The 21,663-nt window shown below is 42.7% G+C and overlaps 1 protein-coding gene across 1 annotated transcript in view; it reads left to right on the top strand.

The window, feature by feature from the left end:
* The first annotated feature begins 3,347 nt into the window (after positions 1-3,347).
* The window catches only part of LOC113158366 (RNA binding protein fox-1 homolog 3-like), a 327,372-nt gene continuing 309,056 nt past the window's right edge, over positions 3,348-21,663 (top strand). Inside the window, exon 1 of the mRNA XM_026354255.1 lies at positions 3,348-3,436. The gene's annotated coding sequence lies outside the window, so the exon portion shown is untranslated. The remainder of the gene's footprint in view (positions 3,437-21,663) is intronic.

Raw genomic sequence — 21,663 nt, 5'->3', positions numbered from 1 at the left:
GGAAAAAGAGAAGATGTGGGAACAGCGTGAGAAGCCAGCAGAATCACAAGTGTTGTGGCTTTACCTTGTAGCTTCAGAGGAAATAAGAAATAGTGAGACCGAGGAGAAGGCTGGGAGTGGAGTAGGGTTTAACTAAAACTCAAACAAAGCTAACCGGGCATGGGTGCACGGGCACGTGCACGTGCGCGGCCGTCATCCAGCGCGTCTGGGAAAAGCTAAGGCCAATTTTCATGGGAGTGTAGCAGTTTTGAGCACACATAAGCGCCTGTGACACCTCTGGCAGTGCCAAGAGCCCACATATCAGCCGGCGCTGACAGCATGGCTGGCACATGCCTGAGGGGCTGGGAAACTTCCCCTCTATAATTGCATCCCATGTCAACCTGTGACAAGTCAAGCTCAACCAGAACGGGAGCTCACTAATCACCGGCCAGACCTCCTCCACCTCCTTTACCCTCTCATTCCCCACCTACCCTCACTTTCACCCCGCTCAGCACACTCCCTCTCTAGCTATCTGCCTCCCATCATTGTTTTTTTTTTTTTTTTGCATCTGTTGGGGTTGCACCCCAGAGCAAGCTGTTACATCTTTATCTCAGCACCGGGTGCAATTCAGATGACTCAGCAGTCAAAGCAGCTCTGTGTCATTAGTCCTCTTTAAAGGTATCTGTTAATGTAGCCATTTCCCCATTTATTCCATCTGTTATTCTCACCGGCACTCCGCGGCTGACCTGTTTTACTCATTTTTATGTTAATGGCATAAAATTTGTGTTTGGGATGAAAATAAGTCTGTCCGCTCTTCCTGGACTGCACGGCTCTGAGAATTCACAAGCTTCTCCACACTGCATGTGAAAAGTCCGAATGTGACGAAAGAGCAGTTTCCAGCAACATGCACGCTAAGTTAAGAGGAGGCGGCGAGTTCGTGTGCGTGTCGGGAACCATGCTTTCGCAGCGAGAACTCCTCGTGATCTTTGATAAGAGATATCGCTATCATCAGCGCGTGATCACATGTTTGCTCTTTGGAAAGTGATGTGCTGCACGCGCGTGTGTGTGTGTGTGTGTGTGTGAGAAAGAGGAAAAACACGGTTGTAGTGCCTCCTGCTTCCTGCAGCCAGGTGGGGCCCGGTTGTGTCTGTGTGCCACAGTAACTGGATGTGATGGCTGGCCTCTGGGGATTTCTGCCTTAGAAGTGCTAAATGAGCGAAGCAAAGCAATCACACTGTTCCTGTGTATGTATGCCTGTGTGATCAAGTGTGTGTGTGTGTGTGTCACACACCTATATAAGAAAGTCATTTTTGCTTTTCCTGTTGGCTCTGCCTCTGTGTAGGCGTGTGTGTGTGTGTGTAATGTATGTAATAAAGGACACCGAATTTATCCCTGGACTAAATATAAGCTCCACGAGATGGATGATAAGATAAAAAAGCCTTTAATGTATAAAATGTTGCCAGGGAACAAGCCTTTTAAATAACAAATACACAAACGCGGCTGCTGCTTCGGGTCAGAGCAGGGATGTTAAGCGCTTCAGACAGTCCACATATGGTGGAGCTGTAGCACTGCTCCAATAGACTCCAGTCACAGAGGTTGGTGACATGAAAGTGGTTTTAACCCGGAGACTGTGACCCCACCCTTCTCTAGCTATCTCCACCCTCTATGTCTCAATGTGATTGTTAGCCTGAAGCCCCTGCAAGGGCAAACCGTACCCCACCCCTTCATTATCCAAATGGAATTGACTTAATTCAGTTAAGGAGTAAGAATTTTTCCTCCCACGAGATGAGCTCGTGTTTGTGTATAATTCTGTGTTTTTTTTTTTCTTTTTTTGCAACTCAGCTGTTACTCTGCATGTGTCCCCCGAGCACCACCTCACACATACATTGCATATGCAACCTGCAAAAATGAGCTCACCGGCATATGAAAACAAAACAAACGAGCGCGCGGCGCAGGTCGTGTTCTTGCCGCAGGGCGAGCCGGGGCCACAGCGGTGACAACACAGCGGCCTTTTGGTAACGCCGGGGTCCCCCACCGCTCCACACATGCCCTTGTGCACCCGCACGAGCTGAGGTGAATGCCAAGGAGTCTTCAGAGCCACTCCGTCAAGCAGCACGCCACCCTCCACCCCCACCCCAGGGGAACACCAGCCAATGAATTACAGATTAGATCATTGTTACAGGATCATAACAGCTATCTAATTGCCAATTTCGCTTTTTAATTGAATTTGGTGGAGTGAAGAGGACAGAGATAGGATTCACGGGGTTTTGTATGGAGCCAGTTGAAGTTGGTCTGCTGTTGACCAGGCCCAGTGGTTCATAAGGGAACAAATACCAGAACTTGACATTCGGGCGGCAAACTTGGTGTTGTGTGGTGGCTCACAGGTCCATTTTTGAGTTTACGTTCATCCTCTGTTTTACCTAGTTTGTGTTTTTTTGTTGAGCTCTTTAATCTAAGGGTTTAACCTGGGCTTCGGCTTCCTGACCCGCTATGAGCTAAGTGCAGTTTGTGTGTCCGTGTCTGTGTCTGTCTCCTGTCTGTTTTCCCTCACACCCCACCTCCAAAGCCCTCCTTACAGTCCGGCCGTAAATGAGCTCCACGGAGTTGTCTGGTTATAGTTTGGTTAAATTAGACGAGATAAGTTGGCCCACATCTCCTCCACGGCCTCGCTTGAGAACTGACAAACCCAATACATCTGCTGCGGCTATGATAATTGAGATGGGGGAAGGCGCGGGGGTTGGATGTGGAGGAGCAATTTGTGTGTGTACACGCGTGTGTGTGTGTGTGTGTGTGTGTGTGTGAATAGGAGGGGGAGCCTCCCTCTGTCTCTCGCTCCTCAATACCTGTCATTGATGAGGAGCCAAGGAGAAGCTTCAGCTTGAAGCTGTCATCGACCCTGTGAATCTGTCTGCCTCACTCTATCATCCCTCCCTCCTCCTTCCACACACACTCTCTCTCTCTCGCTCGCTCTCTCTATTTCTCTCTCTCCCTGTGATGTGGATGCAGAGTGTGAGAGTCGTGAGCCAGCCAGCGAGCGTGTGCATTGTGTGCCGTAGGAATCTGCGCGACCGACTCTTGAAGCGTTTAATTCGGAGACACCGGCAGGCTGACTAGGGTGCAGGCAGCTGGCCGCCCTGACACCGCCGATACTGACGCTCCATCTCCCGGACTGACAGGCCAATCGCAGGCCACCGCTTGCCCTCCCTCCATCCACAGCGCGTGCTCTCTCTCTCTCTCTCTCTCTCACTTGCACTCCCTCCCTCCTTTTCTTTCACTCTCTCACTCTGGTTTTCATTCCTTCGCGTTCAATCCGTGCATTCCCTCCTCCTCCTCCTCCTCCTCCTCCTCCTCCTCACACCTTCTGGTCAGAAGGGGAAGAGGAAGCCCAGCCCAGGGAGAGACTCTGAGTGGATGAAACTCTGACACCAACAGACCACAGGGAAACAAGAGCATAACTGTGAGTACAGTCCTTTCACCTCTCACTCAGGCTTAGCATTGTCACACACCTCTGTGTCTCTCTCACACACACACACACACACACACACACACACACACACGGACACGGACACACGTGTCTGGCACATTTCCTTTCAAACACACACAGTAACTTGAGTCTGTATACAGATACGAAAGTGTGCACACAAATCCGTCCACTGCTCAAGTGGAAATTACAGTGAAGGAAGTGTGGGATTGTATATTCTTTGAACATGTGCAGTGTGTTTCTTCTGTGCTCGCTGTTTGGAGCGAGGTCTGTCCTGCATTTATTGCAGCGGACAAACAAAAACAATTCAGCTGAAGTGTGTTTCCGTACTTTGCAATGGGTCTGTGACACGTCCCCCACTTTAACGGGTCACTTTCATGCTTCGTGCCAAACGTCAACTGTGCATTTTTTCTTGTATTTCTTTGTTTGCCATAGATGAAAAATCACCCCGGCAATATACAAGGTCAACTGAGTAATGTTTCACACGTTCCGCCTCGTGTCGGGAGTTTCTTTTGTCCGTGCAAATCTGCTGTTTTTATCGGCAATATAGGCGTGCTGGATCACCACATGAGCGAAGCGTCGCTGTTTTTTATCTCCCATCTTAAACGTATAAGCTGCTATAAGCCAATAGATGCCTGCAGGGTGAAAAAAGGGGCGTACTTTCTTTTCAACGGCACAAGAATCCCCGAGCAATCCCCACTGCTTATTGTTTAGTGCTCAGCCAGGGGAGGCGTGCATGTCGGGCTGATCTGTGCCGTTTGCGCCACACTATTTTTTGATTATGTTTGTGGTTCATCTCTGGCAGAGACGATTTCCTATTTCCTTCTCCCATTTCGAGAGCAGGGAGTATAATATGATAGCGGCTCACATGCGGGGAAGTGCAGACAGTGGATCTGTACAGAGGACACAGATTGCATTTCCCCTGGAGAATGCTCCTGCTGTATTAAAGGCACTAGAGGGCTGCTCGGCACTTGTCATCAGCTCTGCTAGTAATGCCGGCGATGGGAGAAAGTAGACGTGGTGTTTATGGCCGCTCTCTCATTTAAAGAGCTCCCACTGGGCCAGCTGCATCACACTGGCCCATTGCAATCCGGGTTATATTACATGTGCGAGGGCCAGGATAATATGTGGAACCGTCATTTGCTTCGCTTATCTGATGAGCAAATGTGGAAAATGAAAAGATATGTGTTAAATGTCGCTCATGATACTGTATTTGATTTGTGGCTGGACTGTGAACTCCTGGAGTGTGAAGTAGTTTTTGCATTTCTTATGAAACGACTTTGGTCATTCATGCACCACAGCACTTGTTTATGCTTAAACCTGAATTCCCATTACTCCAAATCTTGTGTTTTCGCTGTTATATGTTAATGCTGGGCATGTTTAGCCTCTGTATATGGTGCTTTCGTGTGATTTCTACATTGCAGAATCTAATTGAGATATTGATTTTGATTGGTAGAAACGTGAAGTGACACATCAGTGGCTCTCGAGGCCCAACTAGCCTCAGGTCGCCGATGTGTCAGCAAAAGTGAATGAAAAGCTCGAGACTGGCTCCTCTGTCTGGTCGTGGCAAATTTACTGAACCCTTGTGGTTTAACACACACACACACATTCTGTTAAATCAGAGTAAACAAGACAATTCTTCTGCCTTGTGTAGCTGCACCTTTCCCCCACCTCCCACTGCAAGGATAGTTAGAAAAGCCTGATTAGTTGAGATTTAAAAGGCGAAGTGATTTGGTGTCCTACACGTGAGACTGCAGCTTCACTGCTACACCATCAAAGTTATGATATTCATGTTACAGGAAGATTACAAAAGCCACATCACTAAAAAAAAAAAAGTAATTTAAACTCTCTCAATTAATGCAACTTTCATTTCGGATTTGCCCGTGGCTTTCATAGAAAATTCATGTAATTTAAATGCAGAAAGTCTGTCTGCTTCTGATGTGGTCACTGACCGTTGATTTAAATCTCTCTTTTCCATGTTGTATATTTCATTGTTGAGAAATATATTCAAGCTAAGTTAATAGGTTTTTATGCTTGGGAATATATTTAATTACGTATATCTTTCACTGCACAGACTTTACCCCAGAGGTGGTGCTAATGTAAGACTGTGCTCTTTGCAGTTATGAAACTGCTTGTGAAGGCAAGATATGCTGCTGTCATGCCATATTTATTACAATCTTCTTGTCTATTTGCATTTATTGATTCCATGGTTGGTAACCAGTCCCGATCATCAATACAGATCTTTACAAGGCGAGGGCCAGATAGTCTTTCCACCCTCCCTGAAGGCTCAATTACACAGCATGCACAAGGAAATGTGAGGGGAAGGAGATCAGCGTTCGACAAGGTCAAATTATGTCAGCTTCACATCATTCTGTTGAGGCATTCAGCCACGTCGGAATATATAAAAAAATAAAAGGCGAAACTTTTGGAGAGTTAATTAATGTTGCATGTTAGAGTTCTTTAAATATTCAGATACTTTGCTGATTACATTATGTCTACTGGAATAGATGGTCAGAGCTCCTCCTGGGTGTTTGTTTTAGGAAAATCTTAACCTGACTTTGGGGCACTGGATGCCAGTAGTTGCATATCCAACGTTGAATAAACCAGTAATGAAATTTACTAATTTCCCTGCTTGTTACCATTTCAACAATGTTGATTACAATTGCAAAGCCATCATATGTTTCCCACTGTTGACACAAACGCAGTCTTACTTGTGTTGTGGAGTAGGAAAGTTGATGCTGTAATTGGCGCTTTGTGTGGCTGTTTGCTTTTGTCTGCCGTTCATAGACAATGGGATACACAGCCTATTCAAAACCCCATGAATACTACAATTCAATGATGAAGGACATGTGTAGCAAATACTGAAGATCCTTTTATTTATTTATTTATTTTTCCTTTGGTGGAAAGCCAAAAAGCTGAATCGATTTTTTTTTTTTTTTTGTGTGAGCCTGAGAAGGATAGGCTCTCCTCAAAAACGTGGTAATTGTAGGACTAAATGCTGCTGACAAACTACAGGATGATTATCATATGACTCCAATTCAGAAGTTTGGGAGATACACACAAACAATTGCTTCCACCACACGTTTAAAGTCAATTTGCAGCACACTGTCTCACTTACCCATAATGCCTCCTTATTTTCTGTAAGAGTTCTGTCACCAATACAATGGAAGTAAAGGGAGACTCATATTATATTACACGTTTAAATACCTTCTGAGTATGAAACAAGCCACTCGTTTATTTTTCTAGCACATTTCTGCACAGAGTCCATCTGTAGCAGACGTGAAGAATCCAAATGCATGAATTGACCTTTAAACCAAAAGATATTCACATATAACACTAAAAAAAGCAGAACACATTTAAGTCTGAGAAAGCTGGAAACTGGAAAAGGAGACTTCTTCATGAACGTAGTTAACTTAACATAGATTAACCTAAAGTAATCATTTTAAGAATAATGCCAACAGTCAGAAACGGTGTCTCTTTAATGTCTAGACTAATTTTTATATATTTTTTTAAAGACACACTACTGATGAGCTTTTAAAATGTTTTTTTTTTTAGTGCCGTGAGCTCCACGCACACAATCCCATTCACCTCCATGCTTTTAGGTCTCAGAGACATATATATGTCAAACAGCGGGGCAAATGAACCCAAACTATTTACATGGTCAGATATCACCAGGGGTAAGAAGAAAATGTGTTTTTCTAAATAACCTTGCTAAGTTATCCAGTCCTGTGGCTAAACTGTGCAGTGTTTATTTAGCCAATTCTATTAGAAAGTTTATAGCATGCAAGGGTTCTTGCCACTACCTCATCATTTAATCAGCCTGTACCCCCAGCGCTAACCTTCATTACCTCTCTGTGTCATTCTCTGCAGGGTCACACAAAGTATCATCAAATATTTATGATATTAATAACTGCCTTTAGGAAGGAAAAAAGAACATAAATAAATCTACTTTGCAAAGCATACGATTAAGAAGTCCATTTCATTTAATAAATGGGTTAAGGGGAAATGAAAGTGGAAGTCCCAGAGTAAAAAAAAAAAAAAAAAAAAAAAAAAAGCAAGACATTACAAAACCAGTGACTAAAGATGGAGATGCCATGGAGTAAGAGCAGGAGACGGCTTTTGTTATCCAGTGGGATAATTCTTCTGCAGATTCGTGCATTGTCTTGTGTGCAACTGTTCCTCTGTTAGCTAATGTGAGACTGAGAGGAATCATTGTTGTGTGGATGGCTTGAGCATCCACGGTCCCCGGGGGGCCTCCTACATCGACAGACTCCAAATAGACAAACATGCAGACACCCACACATGCGCACACATATGTACACAGAGCTGTTTAGCATGGAACCCGATTGAGGCAGGGCCCAACATTAATTATCTGTTTTTCAGCCGAGGTCTGGTGACAGTGATTAGAGTGAGGGGTTTTTTGGAGAGTGGTGCACACACGGTCTAATGAGGAAAACTGGCCTCTCTATAGAGCTCTCCAGGCACACTTGATCTTCTCTGTGGCTGTGAAAGTGTGTGTGTGCGCGTGTGTGTGTGTGTGTGTGCGTGCGTGCACGCCAAGTGTGGGGGTGTGACTGTTGCTCCTCCAGGCTTGCTTCTGGGAGAGACGCACTCTGAATCTGAGGTTTAGAGGCTGATGTAAGGGTTGAGACACTCCCAGAGCTAAAAGGTATTTTGCATAATTGCCTTTTAATTGTCTTATTGTGATGATTAATGTTTGTTTTACTGGTCGAGGCACTTTTGGCTCTAGTGCTCGCTAAAGCTTGAGCTGTTTAAAAATAATACGATTTTGCGAGCAGAGCACATGACAGCATGGACCAGTCTGTATCCCATGGAGTCTGTTTGGAAAAAGAAGCAAGTTGCTTTCCTTGCAAGAGAATTATAAATGGCTGTGTCCAAACTTTGGCAGCGCTGAGCCAAAAATACTCGGCACACTAGTGTGGAACAGCAGTGAATCTCGTGTTTGCCTCAAAACAAAGGAATGATTTTCTACAGGCTGGGGAAGAAATGTATTTGAATGAGGTTAGATGTTCAAAAATGCAGAGTCAAATGCTCACAAGGTTCAGGATACTTTGACCTAATTTTGTTCTCGCACACTGCAGGGTTTCTCATGCAAAATATTGTTTTATCTGAAAATAGCAGACCAAAATGCACAGGCGTTCTCAGCAGCAGAAACAGCAGAGTGCAGGCTTGAAATAGTAGATTTTCTTTTACCAGAAGCACTGGTCCAGCACATCAGCTCTCCAGTATCGTCGAAAATCACATTTGTGAAAATGCCAATGTTGGTGTGCACCTGATAGATTTCTGCCTGGACCAGGTTGGCTTTAGGCAAAGTCCTGCACGTCATTTTCCACACCATTTTGTCCCAAAGTCGATTATGTTGCCTCTGCAGCTATGGCCGCCTCTGAATTGAACCACACATTTAGCTTGTGAGCTGCCAATAAAAGTCAGAGAGCCCAGCTTCCATCAGCGTAATGATATTTCAGCCTCAGTATTAGTTCAGCACTGTTCTCCACAGCAGTTTCTGCTCAATTAAAGAAGGTCCATATTTAAATACGTAGAAAATCAGAAGGCCGGCACGCTCCGTGTGCATTCAGATATGCTGCCGACCGGTTAAATGATGAAGTTTGAAATGGACTTTTTAAGCAGCCAAACGCTCCACACCTTTTGAGTATGAATGAGGGGAACTGTTCATTTGTAGCTGTGAAATTTTCCTTTAATGTTATTGATGTAGATTAACTTTTAAAAAGGTAAGTAAGTGAAATGTGAAATAATTCATCAAGAGTCAGCCATGTAAGAAATGTGATTTTCGCTGGCAGAAAGACCTTGTAGACCATTACCCCAAACAGAGGAAGTAGATTAAGGGCGGGGCTCTCTCTCTCTCTCTCTCTCTCTCTCGCCCTCCCTTTCTTTCCCCCTTTCCCTCTCAAGGCCCAGATGTATGAATAGCACATTTCCAACTAAATTGCCAGGCATAGCAGAGGAAATAAATTTCAGCTAGTGTCAGCCCTGTGCACTCGTGGTTTTGGAACTTCCGTTGTCTTCCCTTCCCCGGCTACTTCGGCTTTATTTAGCGGGAGCTGTCATTTCCCATAAATCCCTAGGAGGAGGCGTCCGTCAGAGCTGCCAGCTCCCCTGTGTGGAGCACCTGTAACAGGGGAGCGAAGTGACAGTTGTGCTGGGACAGTCCCATCAAACGTACAGGCGCGCACACACACACACACACACACACACACACATACGCAGACACATTTATAAACAGAGTAGCAGCGTCAACAGTTGTTGAAAAGTCAGCGCATCATGAGACATTTAGGAGATATTTTTGGCTACAAGTCAATTTGAATATCGTTAGTAGCTTCTACCTGCTTCCAGAAAGTGCAGGTAAGAAGCTTTTCAGTAAATTTTCAGTTGTCCTGGTAAATAAGCTCTAGACTGAGTTTCTTTTGTGCCTTAATCAGTGTTTTGTATTTGTCTGGGCCTGTCAGCCATGACGCTTTAATAAATGACCATAGTAAAAAGAAATCACAGTGCACACAAGGTCATGGTATCTGTCAACTGTCATTTGAAATAGACTAATTGTATTATTATTATTATATTTATAAATGATTTTTAAAAAATGCTTGCAAAGTGGAAAAAGAGGAGAAGTCTTTCTTTTCCTTTTTTTTTTATCTGATTCAGCTGTCAGCACACATGCTCCATCATCTGCGCTCCAGGAAATTAGAAAGGAGAAACGTTTGACAGCACAATTTCACAAAACACTGCCACGCCATCATTTCATTTTCTCTGAACCATTTTTTTTTTCATTTATTTATTTCATTATTGTCTTTTGAAAAACAAACAGAGCGATAACAGTGGTTCCTTTTTCAGGTCATTCATCCTTGTTCCCGTGTTATGTTTTCCTCTCACCTTTGAAAGCTTTAACCCCAGCTGATTAGCCAGTGCGCGGTAGGAATAATATCCAATCAAAAGAAAAGAGTCAGATGACTGACATGAATAAAGGGCACCTCGCTTTACACTAAGCTTTTTTTGGCTACTTGGTCTGCCTTTGTCCTGTGTGCCGGCCTTAGAATCTAGACTAAGAAGGCAAGAAGTTGTCGTTTGCAGCCACAGACTGGTTATACATTAGCAGTATAGTCAGTAGCTGATGGCTGCTTATCTCTCGATCATCAGTTGGCTGAGGAGGAGGGAGACCAAAGTGTTGCAGCCAATCAATGATGGCATTTCATTATCCTTGAATCTTTGCTATTTGGTTCTCAGCACCGATTGGTTGGATTCAATCCAGCGCTGTGAGGGTTTTTTTTTTTCCTGTTCTGTGATTTGAAAAGGAGTGGGTGGAGTGATGAACACTTCGGTATTGGCAGCCTGCTGAGCTTCTCGCGGATGTGCATGGCATATGTGCAAGAATCCTGTTGTGTTCCCCCTTCACTGCCAGGAACCCACAGATCTTGCTTAGAGGTTTGATTCAAATTTGCACTCTAATTTCAGAACACTTAATTCCATCACAGAGACATGGAGACCAAAAAGCTTTTTCACTCACAAAGTTTCCTTGGATTACCTCCAGTGCCTCGGCAACTGAAGTACACGTGTAATCTGTGCAAAGATTGTGAGAGATTTTTGTATTCCACACGGCTATTGCTTTGCTTTGTACAGCTGATACAAGTCAAGTAGGAAAGTAAACCAGGGAGCTGCTTTCAGCCCCTTTCACTATTTGCACACATATTGTAAGTATGGGGGTGTTCCCAGGAGCAGTGACCTCAATAATTGTGAAACAGAAGAAGTTTGGAACAATCAAGTCTTCCTGAAGTCAAGCGAAACTAAGTAAGCATGCAAGAGGAGCCTATGTTAGGGAATACAACAAGAATACAACAGTCAATCAGTTTCAGAGGTCCTCTGCAGAGATGGGAGAACCTGCAACAAGGATGACCATCGTGTCAGGTCTTAGTAAAATGCACTTAACAACCATTTTTTCCAATAGGAGTTTGTGAAACAGCTTTTGTAACACAGGTATGGGGCAAAAATCCACTGATCTGAGGTAACAAACAGCATCATGCTACGGGGGGTGCTTCACATTGGCAAAAATAGGGAGAATATGAGAAAATCTGAGTTAAAAATGCATCACACCATAAATATTACATGTTTACATTTGCTATTATGACATAGGGATGGTAGAATTCAGGAGAAGGTGTGGTGTACATGCGACCCGACACTGACCCCACAGGTTGACAGTGGGCTATGGCCTAGATGGTGAGGTGTAAAGACTTGAAGGTGGTAGTTCAGACATTTGTTATCTATTCTGTCAGAACTGGTTGACTCTAACTCAGGAAAACCTGACTAGGCAGGAGCTGGTGACAGAAGCATGATCACACATGTAAATTACTAAAAAATTATTTTATTTATTTTGGGTGCATTTCAAGCTGAATACTGACTACGACTAGATTCTCCATTGTACTTTGACCACAGATCATAGGATTCAATGCTCATGCAGAATTTGTCACTATGGGCTTGGCCCGGCTCCTGCTGTAGATTTTTCCCTGAGCGTTTCATAATGATCACGATTGTCACAATGAGTTTTCCTTACAGTCTTTAAATGTGTTAATGAATCCCCTGACATTTACAGGACATTAAATCTCAGATGGGGTACGCTCTTATTTGTCCTCTTCTCTGTTTGTATAAATAAACCTAGCAGCCGAAGCCTCTTAAAGTGTGAAAAGTTAGGGTGTGCTTCCTGTAAGCTTTTAGTTTCCAGTAAATACAATTTCTTAGGAGACTGATTATTTAATTGAACTCCCTGCTACACCTTTGTGACAGATTATTGCCACCTCGAAACTCTCAAATCAGGTCAAATCTTTAAATTTAAAGTATGCACCTACATTTCCTCCTTGCCTCGTGTAAAGCAAAGTTTTCAAAGTGAGTTTAGAAGCCAGGACTGTCAGTACCTGCCATAATAAAAAGGGAGTCATTGTTTAATGATAAATGAATCCATCAGCTCTCTGTATTTTAAATCTCAGAAATCTAGATTTCATTGAAGATGGATTTACAAATAACTTTTCTTTATAAGAAATTGCCAGTTCATGCCTTTTGATATGCCATCTTTCAGTTTCTGTATTCACAAAGTACTCTGTGTCAAAGTGTATAGATAGCTCATATTGAATTCATAAGCCAGTCATGCAGGAAAATGGAGCACCTTTCTGTGATTCACTTTCAGATGGAAAATGAACAAAGATGGTTTTACCACTCTATTTGTGGTTCTGCTGGATCCAGAGAGATCACTGTTTGCATAATATCTTTCTTATAGGTCTCCTTAACCTTTGCAGAAGGCTTATTGACTCTCACTAACCTTGCAGGGAGCTGCTGGAGGACAGGAGATGATGAGCATGTGCAGTGTACGGAAAAAGGCCCATGTGGAGTTTTTTTTTTTCCGCCCCCATCCTGCCCTTGGCGAGCAACACCTCTACCAACGCTTTGCGTGACCTTTGCCTTCTGATCTCTGTTACCATGGTGAAGCTCGCAATGTTGTGAATTCAGGAACAATAGGCATTTGATACAATGCCACAGAGTGCCCTTGATGCACCTCCAGCAGATACTGCATCAGTGAGACAGCTGTTTAAGACAGAGGTTAAACGAGAGAGGGATCAACAGTGGTTATTTCTTTCTAAATAGTAGGTTCATTGGTCAGACTTTTATTGTCTCTCATGCAAGAACCCTGTCTAGGTGCTTCTTCCACAACTTTTACTTTTATCCTCCTCTGACCACTAGAGGCATAAGGATTGCTGGTAAACACAGTGGCAGGAAACACTGTGTGAACCGTTTTCTTTTAATGAGTAAGTTGTGCAAGGCGATCGCAGTGTGCTCACGTAATAACACTTGAACTTTATTAATATTATATTATAATCTTTTGTGTCTTTACTGAACACACACATTAAATGTTCTGATGAAAAAAGTAAACATACCCCTGGATTTAATAACGGCTCTAACCTCCTTTGGCAGCAATAACCTCAGAGAAGTGCTCCTGCTATTGTTCAGGAGACATTTTTTCCTCACAGATGTGCTTCGGCTCAGCGCGGGGTGAGAGCAGCTCTCTTTAGGTCATTCCAGCATGTGGTCTACATGGCCACTTGGAAGAAGTGGATTTTTCTTTGTTTGAAATTGTTCTTCTGTAAATTTACTTTGATGTTTCAGGTCCTCGCAACTTCTTCTGAACTTCAGCTGGCAGACAGCCACCCTGATATCGTTCATTCATTTTTTACAGGTTGTAAGATACTTTGACAAACACAAGAATTTGATCTCTTCTCAATCACGGCGAGCTTTCTGTGCCAAGAGGTAGTAAAGTAGCATCAAATCACGGTGCTCCTCCGTTGCTATGCAGGGCTCTCTTTGTGCCACGGACAGTGATGTGTGTTCACAAACAGTTCAACCTTAGTTTCATCAGTTGGCACGTCTCTATTGAATTTCCTCTCGTGGTTCAATCAAGTGTAGTTCCATGAATAATTCTTACAATCTTTTCTTAGGTTATATTGAGTAAACAATTTTGTGTGGCAGTGTCCATCTCTCCAGTTATACCTTTTTAATTTCATATCCACAAGATGCGCTTGTTTTATAACCTGTGGTGGTCGGCAAACCCAGGAATCAACTACATTATTAACAGCCAATACTCAACTAGTGATTAAACACCGGGATCTCAAGTAATTTCACTCATGAAAGACTTTTTGGACACATTTTTCATTCCAATGTTCACATTCTTACAGCTCTCAGTATGAACACTGGTATTTCAGGGTTTTGGAAAGTATGCCTGCATGGTGGTATTTTTGTGTGTTTCTATATACAAATACCACTGAGTATTTAAACTTAAAATGTGAAAATAAATGGAGTGATTTTTCTGTTAGGGTCCTCTCTGGTGACGGTATACAGTTTTCCACCTGGCTGGTTATTTACACATCACACATAATGAAAGATAAGCTATTGTATTGGTGTTGCGGGAAAATTATTTTTCTCATTCTATTCAACGTTGAGTCCAGAGAATCAAGTATTTATGGTGGAGGTTTCGGAGGATGTTGGATTTGGGGGTTGGGGGGGGGGGTTAAAACAAGACAGACCTGTCGCAATACTGAGAGCCATCCTTCACGTGTGACTGTAGGGGCTAAAGGGTAGTCAGGCTCTTCAAGAAACCATTAGCATTTAGATTTGAGACTCCCCCCCCCCCCCCCCATCCACAGAGTGGCCGCATCATACCTCCGACTTTTATGCCTTGAGTGGGCCCAAGTGGCAGTTTCGTAGCCCTGATCAATCTCTCAATATGCCTAAATTGCTTTGGATGACCTCATGAAGGGACAGGATTGGCCATACTGATGCTCTTCCAATCAATAGGAGATGCTATCATCGCTCATCAACAATGAAGTGTTTTTAATGGAGGTCAGGGCAGGGAAGATCTAATTTATTTTAATTTGTAAATCGTGGCATGACAAAATTCTAATCAGGGCATTTTTGCTATGTGATATGCAGGCTTCTGAGTCCCCGACTGTGTGTCTCGCTCTCGCTCCTTCTTCTCAGCCTCATTTGCATTTGTGTCTGTCAGTGAATCCCAACAGGCCCAGGAAGTATGAATGTATACATGACATATTAAATATCAGTCTGCGCTGAGTATTACTCAGTTTTTAATCTTGAGTATTCGGAGAAGGTGCATCATCTTCAACCAAGGCAATTTTACTCAGAACCATACTCAGAAATGTGTTCCAGCCAATTAAGTAAAGACGACAAAGAAAAGATGACAAATATGACACATGCAATTTATTATCTTAATTAATTCACTGTCTACTGTCAGAGGCATGCACGGCAGCTCTGTCATCCAGAACATGTTTTTCAGTGGGGATGTTGTTGTAGGAAGCCGGAGCTGTGTCATTTGCCCAGATTAGTGTAAGAGGTGAGCCTTTTCCATCTCCCCTTCCATTTCGGCTAAATTTGTTTCAGCCGCAGTAATATGCACCACGGGATCTTCCCCCCACCCCCTCCGCCCCCTGTAAGCGGAAATGCAATTGGAATGGGATGCGGCCATCCGATGTGATTGTGTGCAGATGAACCTGTTTGCCCTTGCGCCCGGTCCATGAGGGAGGCCGTGCAAAGCCCGTCGTGTGCGAAGGCTTTTTCGTGCAAGAGGAAAGAGGCCTGGTCAGGGGGGGTCACTGTCTTGACACGAGGCAGCACGCTTGTTGAGCTGTGACGAATGCAATCTGTACAGAAGATCACCACGCCATTTCAAATGGAAGAAGCTTCTTTTCAGCACAGGGTAAAATTGACTAAAACCTTTTGTGGTTGTTGGTATAAACACAGAGTAGGTTGGTGTCACTAAACAGATATTCAAGTCAAGCATACTGCTGCTGTGATGTGCTTTATGAAAGGGCCTTGTTGAGGTCCAAATGTGAGGAATGCACTCCTTCTTTTAAGAGGAACCGGGGTGAAACGTTTTATTCAAGGTGTGTTTTACCTCCAGAACTGGCTGGAAAATCTATGAGTGAATTATACAGAGACAAATTATTCATGAGCGGCAAGTGCATACTGTAGTGATGCACAAAAAAACAAAAGCTAGTGCTGGGATTGGTGCTGAGAAACAAGCAGCAAGCACCAACCCCCGTCTTCGGTCTTGAGTATCCCCATTGATTTATCGGACTCTATTTTTAGTTGCACATGGAACAGTGCATGGGAATTAACAATGATTCATGCAAAGCTAATATCAGAGATTTCAGAGGCTCGATTAATGCTGGAGGAATTCAGCGTGTCAACTCACCAATTATTCATAATATTTCTCCCACTGCATAAACACAGATGCTTCTACCTTATCAGCAAGGCTTGTTAAAGGAGCGGGCGTGTTGGCTCTCTTTTACACTGCCAACTGTAAGAACATCTAATGGGCTGCGATTAGTAGCCTTAGCTTGTTTTGTTTTTTTGTTTTGTTTTGTTTTTTTTTTTCATACCTTTCGTGATCTCATAAATTAATAATGTCGGACTGCTGTTGTCAAAACAGCAACTTTAAAACCACACAGCTGATCTCACCATTCACCCCTGCCATGCAGATCATTGCTGATGTTCTTAACTACTGAGATTTCTACTATTTCAATATGGAAAGAAACAGAAAACAGCCAACATGAGCATAATGTCGAGCTGAATAATGAAGTGGAACGACAGCTGAGTCTGATTGTCAGGCTAGGTTCATACCGCATCATCTATTGTTCTTCGATTGAGTTTAGATTCAATTTGATGCTTTGCTTTGCTGGATGAACGAGCGCTTTTCCTGTAGTTCTTCATTCGTGATGACTTGCCCGATGCCACAGTAGATACTAATGCATTTTACTCGTTTGATCTTTTGTATCATCTAATTGAATCGGCTAAACATTGAGGAGCTGCAGTTGTGAAACAGCGCGCGTCTTTATTTGGATCAGTGTGTTGAATTGGATGAGAATTGGATGAAAAAGCCATTTACTTATTTAAATGGTTCTAAAGACATAGGGTTTTATTTGGAGTAAGGTAGACTTGAGGTGACATTGCCGACAGTTACAGCGTCTTCTTGCTTGTTTTTTGCATGGCTAAAGCATCAGTCCTTCTTAAAGACTTGCATGTTAACCATGCTCATCCTGTTGGTGAGGAGTCTTCGCTTCACAACATTAACCTTAACTCAGACTTCTGGATCGCATCTTGGTGTTGTTGTTGTTGTTGTTGTTGTTGTTGTTGTTGTTGTTGTTAACATGGACCAATGAACCACAGAAAGCTTTATTAGCTCAGCGCTGAGTTTATGAGGAGAAACATGAAGTGGTTCTTATGAGTTCCGCCCTCCAAGCGAGTCTTTTGTGAACTGCGTGGCGTCTGGCAGAGAAGGTTCAGGTCTCACGTTGAGTCAATATGTTTCCTCACTGAGCTTTGTCAGAAAATATTCTTGATGTCATTTTTTAACTTGCTGTCCTGTACCATTAATGTTTGATCAGCTTGCAGCTGAGATTTCCTTTTGTAACATTTTTGTCTTGATACATCATTCTATTGATCACATTATTTATATATAATAGGATTAAGCGTGTTAAGCGTGTTTTTGATGTATACATATATATCGTGCTATTTGGTGCATGTGAAATAATAGTTTCTAATGATGGAATAGAAAATTCTTTCCACACAGAGGCAAATGTAAATGTTTTTTCATCTATATTTGCATAAAAACACAGCAGACGTTTTTTTTTTTTTGTTTGTTTGCATAATTTGTACACTCCTTTCTCCTTATTTGTTTCTGTATGTTCACAGAATTAGATTAACATTTCTTTCTGCTTGCATAAAACCAATGTGCATGAGTTGCCATTGTTTTTGCATTAACTTTGCACACACACACGCAAAATTAGCCAAATCAGTGAGAATACCTGTTGTTTTCAGCATTTTAATAATTGATTTCAATGTATAGTTGAAACCTGCTTTACATTGTAATTACATTGTCATTTAAATGCAGTTTAACTACTGAGTTGATGTACACAACATCTTTTGATCAACAAATCACCAATTCTAGGGGTGGTGGAGCATATTTTGTGAATTAATAATTCATGCTTTGGCTTGGTCCTGTGGAAGGCACTGAATTGTGAGAGTAACAGGATCTAGGAATCAAACAAACAAAAAAAAAGGTTTGATTTTCACAGTCATGGTCATTAACTCAACGGCACCTTTAGGATGGAGACTTTAAGTCACAAAGGCAAAAGAGAGTCATCATATGTGAAGGATATTTTGAAAAGGATGATTATCTTTTACACAGTCTAAAGCGTGCACCACTGTGCCTCCAAATTATCTCTGTGAGCTGCCATTCTCTTCAAAATACTTGACAAACACTTCACACAGCCCTTTCATATCTGACGGGTTTTTTCTTTTTTCTTTTCCCATGACTTCAAAATCTTGGAAATTGGACTCAAATGCCGTCCATGAATGAACCATGAATTGTACATAAATATTTTAAGAGCAACCAGCCGTACAATCCGATCCAATTTACTTTACTATTTACAGGAGCTAATATAACCTTTGATGTTACTAATCAAAAGGGTGTCAAAGCATTAAAAATATGTTGGTTTAAACAAATACTCCTAGAAGACTTAAAAAAAAAACTGGTCTATCAGAGCTATGGGGGGCTTAGCCTGTTGCAGCAGGCCGTGGGTGGTTGAGAGGTGGGGTGTGTACTCTGAATAGATCTATTCTGACCGGTCTGTGGAAACACAGCCCCAGACACAGCAAGCTGTGATGCACTGTGTGCTAAGACACCTGCTGATCATGGCCAGCATCAAATACTTCACATGCTGAACCTTATCTATCGCAACATTAAAACCACCAGGTGGATTTAATGAGGCAGTATTGTACAAATGACTGAGGCTGCTTGCTTAAAATGTCAATATTTCAAGTCACAAAAGTGTTTTTCTTTCTTGCACACGCTCAGACAGCTCATAGTGCACCGGTAAACGGTGGCGGCGTCTTTGTTTTATACCAAGTCAGCTGCAGACAGAGCAGGAAGTGCACGTTGCACAAGTTGTGTCTAGGTGTTATTGTGAATATTAATGAACCATGTGGACTAGCTGACTCATAAATCAGGAGCCACTGGGGAAATAACTAGTACGCTCTGCAAGAACTAGTTTAATTAACAGAAAAGCAGCATCACGAAGAGTAGAGTGCAAATTATTTAAAGAATGACATTTAAATTTCATCTCAGTGAAACAATAACCTTTATATCATAAAAGTACTGTTGTTTTCTTTTGAAAACTGCAGAGAAATTGCACTATTCAATAGCAGCCTATGAAGAACAACAACTACACATTATCCTGTTGATCCTTTTCTCAACATAATTCCTTATGTGTTTATTTATCAATGAGCCACAGCATAAATTCTCAAGTTATTAGCATGACATTGCAGATACATAATAATGAAGCACAGGTGCGTTTGTTTTGCTTGCACAAATGCGTACAAGGGAATGCAGACAACTGAGTCACCTCCCCGGAGTCACTACGACATTAATGATGTGCTGCTGTGCATAGAAATGTAGGATTTCTCAAAAATAATGCACATGCAAATGTTTATGTCGCCTACACAAAGGCATGTAAATGGTTTGATTAGCATGCGGCTGATGTGTGGTGCAGGCTACAAAGAGCTAAAAACTTAAAGACTAAACTGAAGCTTTGTCCCGTAGACTGGACTTAATAGTGGAATTATACTTTAATTTTACGATGACCGTGAAAGACTCATTAAAAAAAAAAAAAAAAAAGGAAATGGCAATGGTGACCATGGAGTAGCTGAGGTCAATAAAGCAAAGTAGGGATGTAAACTCGTCACCTTAATGAGGGGAAGGTAATGCATAAAAGCATGAATAACCTTATCTACAGTATATACAGTACATTATGAGGTTATTTTGAGCAATGGTGGACGCATGCCCAACGGCAAAGAATCAGTATTAACTCTCTCCTAACTTCTATTCTTACAATCTCTGGCCAGTATTACAGGTATCCGCTGTTCTTTTGCCACTTCCTGATTCCTTGAGAAACAGGCCACGCCATCAGTGCCTTCGCTACATCTCTTCATTACAACAAGGACTATATGTGCAGGAATTAGAAAAGACGCTGAAACTAATTTTGAGACAAATGTGTCTTTTGTTACCATATCCGCCCGAGAGACAACATTAAGTCTCTGATCGCGTAACGTGATATGGGTGAAAGCTGGAAAGCAGAGAGGAGCGGAGGCCACTTTCTCATCACCTGGTCACACAGACAGCCAGACAGAACGCACGCCGTCTGTCCACTAGTCTGATTTCCATCCCGTTGGCATACTGGGTAATAGAGATCAGTAATTGGGTGCTATAAATCCAGGCCGAGGACAAGGTGGGTCAGAACAGGCTGATTACTTAGGCATTACAGTCAATCTAAGCAAGTCCTTGAATTGAAAGATTTGGTGAGGTGGATTCTCATTATCGGGCTCGGTGCATGTATGCATTTCTGTGAAGGAGTAAGGGCCAAGGTCCCCTTCTCATCCCCCGTTGTAGGATGACATTATGCAGCGCAGCGATGCCCTCAACCGTGCAGGCTCGTAAACATCACAACAAATTTATTTTCTTCATCTCCTACAGTTTAACAAGAATGTTTTCTGAATCGTCAGCGAGCGAGTCGGAGAGCCCGCCTAGAGTTTTAAGACCTCTCTGACCGAAACAGCTCCTCGGTGCATTAAGGACCTCTGCCCGGGTGACACATTCACAGCGGGTTCAGTGTTAGACCACGGGAAGGTCTAACACAGGTCTGCAACAGGCGTGCAAACCAGGACTCTTGCAATCTCTCACCATCTGCGTTCGTCATCCCTCTGCTTCCTTGCTGTTTATTTTTCAGTGTAGCCAGAAAAACAAGCTCCCAGGGTGATTAGCCCCGTCATTTAACATGAAGCAGATTGATGGCTATATGGTGAAATGCACCTTTGTTATTTTTCATCTCAGGGCCCATGAGCTTAATCCATTTTAAGCTTCTCAGTAAGAAAAAGAGTCTGTGGAAGGTGAATTAGTGTGTAAAGCCGGTAGTCTTTCTCAGCATTTTCCCCAGCTGAAGGTGTGACTTACTGGATTATGGGAACAGTAGTTTCTGCTCCAACCCCCTTAAGTTCTCTGATGCGGCTTTTATATTCCTGCCTATTTTGAGACGGTTTTTTGTATCGAGAGCGCATCGACACATTCTGACTGTGAATTTCTTCATCACAAGTTCTGCTGCTCCTTTATGCCGCCGTTGCTCCAGAAAGTCTTTGATTCACAGTCTTCAAAGTCATTTGTTTGAAGAAGTAAAAAATCAGCACAAGCCCAAAAATGTAAAATCACCTTATGAATAGTAATGCGGCTGGGATGCAAAACATGGGATAAATGAGAAAATGTGATAAATTTTCTCAGCATACATTTAGAGGAAATAAAATGAGTAAAAAAAAAAAAAAAAAGATATATGACAAATTTATGCTGTGGCATCAGTGCAAACCCCTGCAGTGTGAAGTGTTCCCACTCAGAGGAGCACTCATGCTAGCATCATCCCTCGACTCCTATAACAGCATGCTACTTCACTTAGCAGCCTCCATTTGGGATGCAGCACAAACACTGTTTCAGCGCTTTTATCTTAATGCACCGCAACACTCTGCAGCACTAAAGGCATGATTATTGTACAGACAGAGGGGCGGTGTGTGCATTT

This window comes from Anabas testudineus, chromosome 8, assembly GCF_900324465.2.
Source record: "Anabas testudineus chromosome 8, fAnaTes1.2, whole genome shotgun sequence".
Taxonomy (NCBI): domain Eukaryota; kingdom Metazoa; phylum Chordata; class Actinopteri; order Anabantiformes; family Anabantidae; genus Anabas; species Anabas testudineus.
The sequence above is the reverse complement of the archived record's forward strand: the minus strand, read 5'-3'. Positions and strand labels throughout refer to the sequence as shown.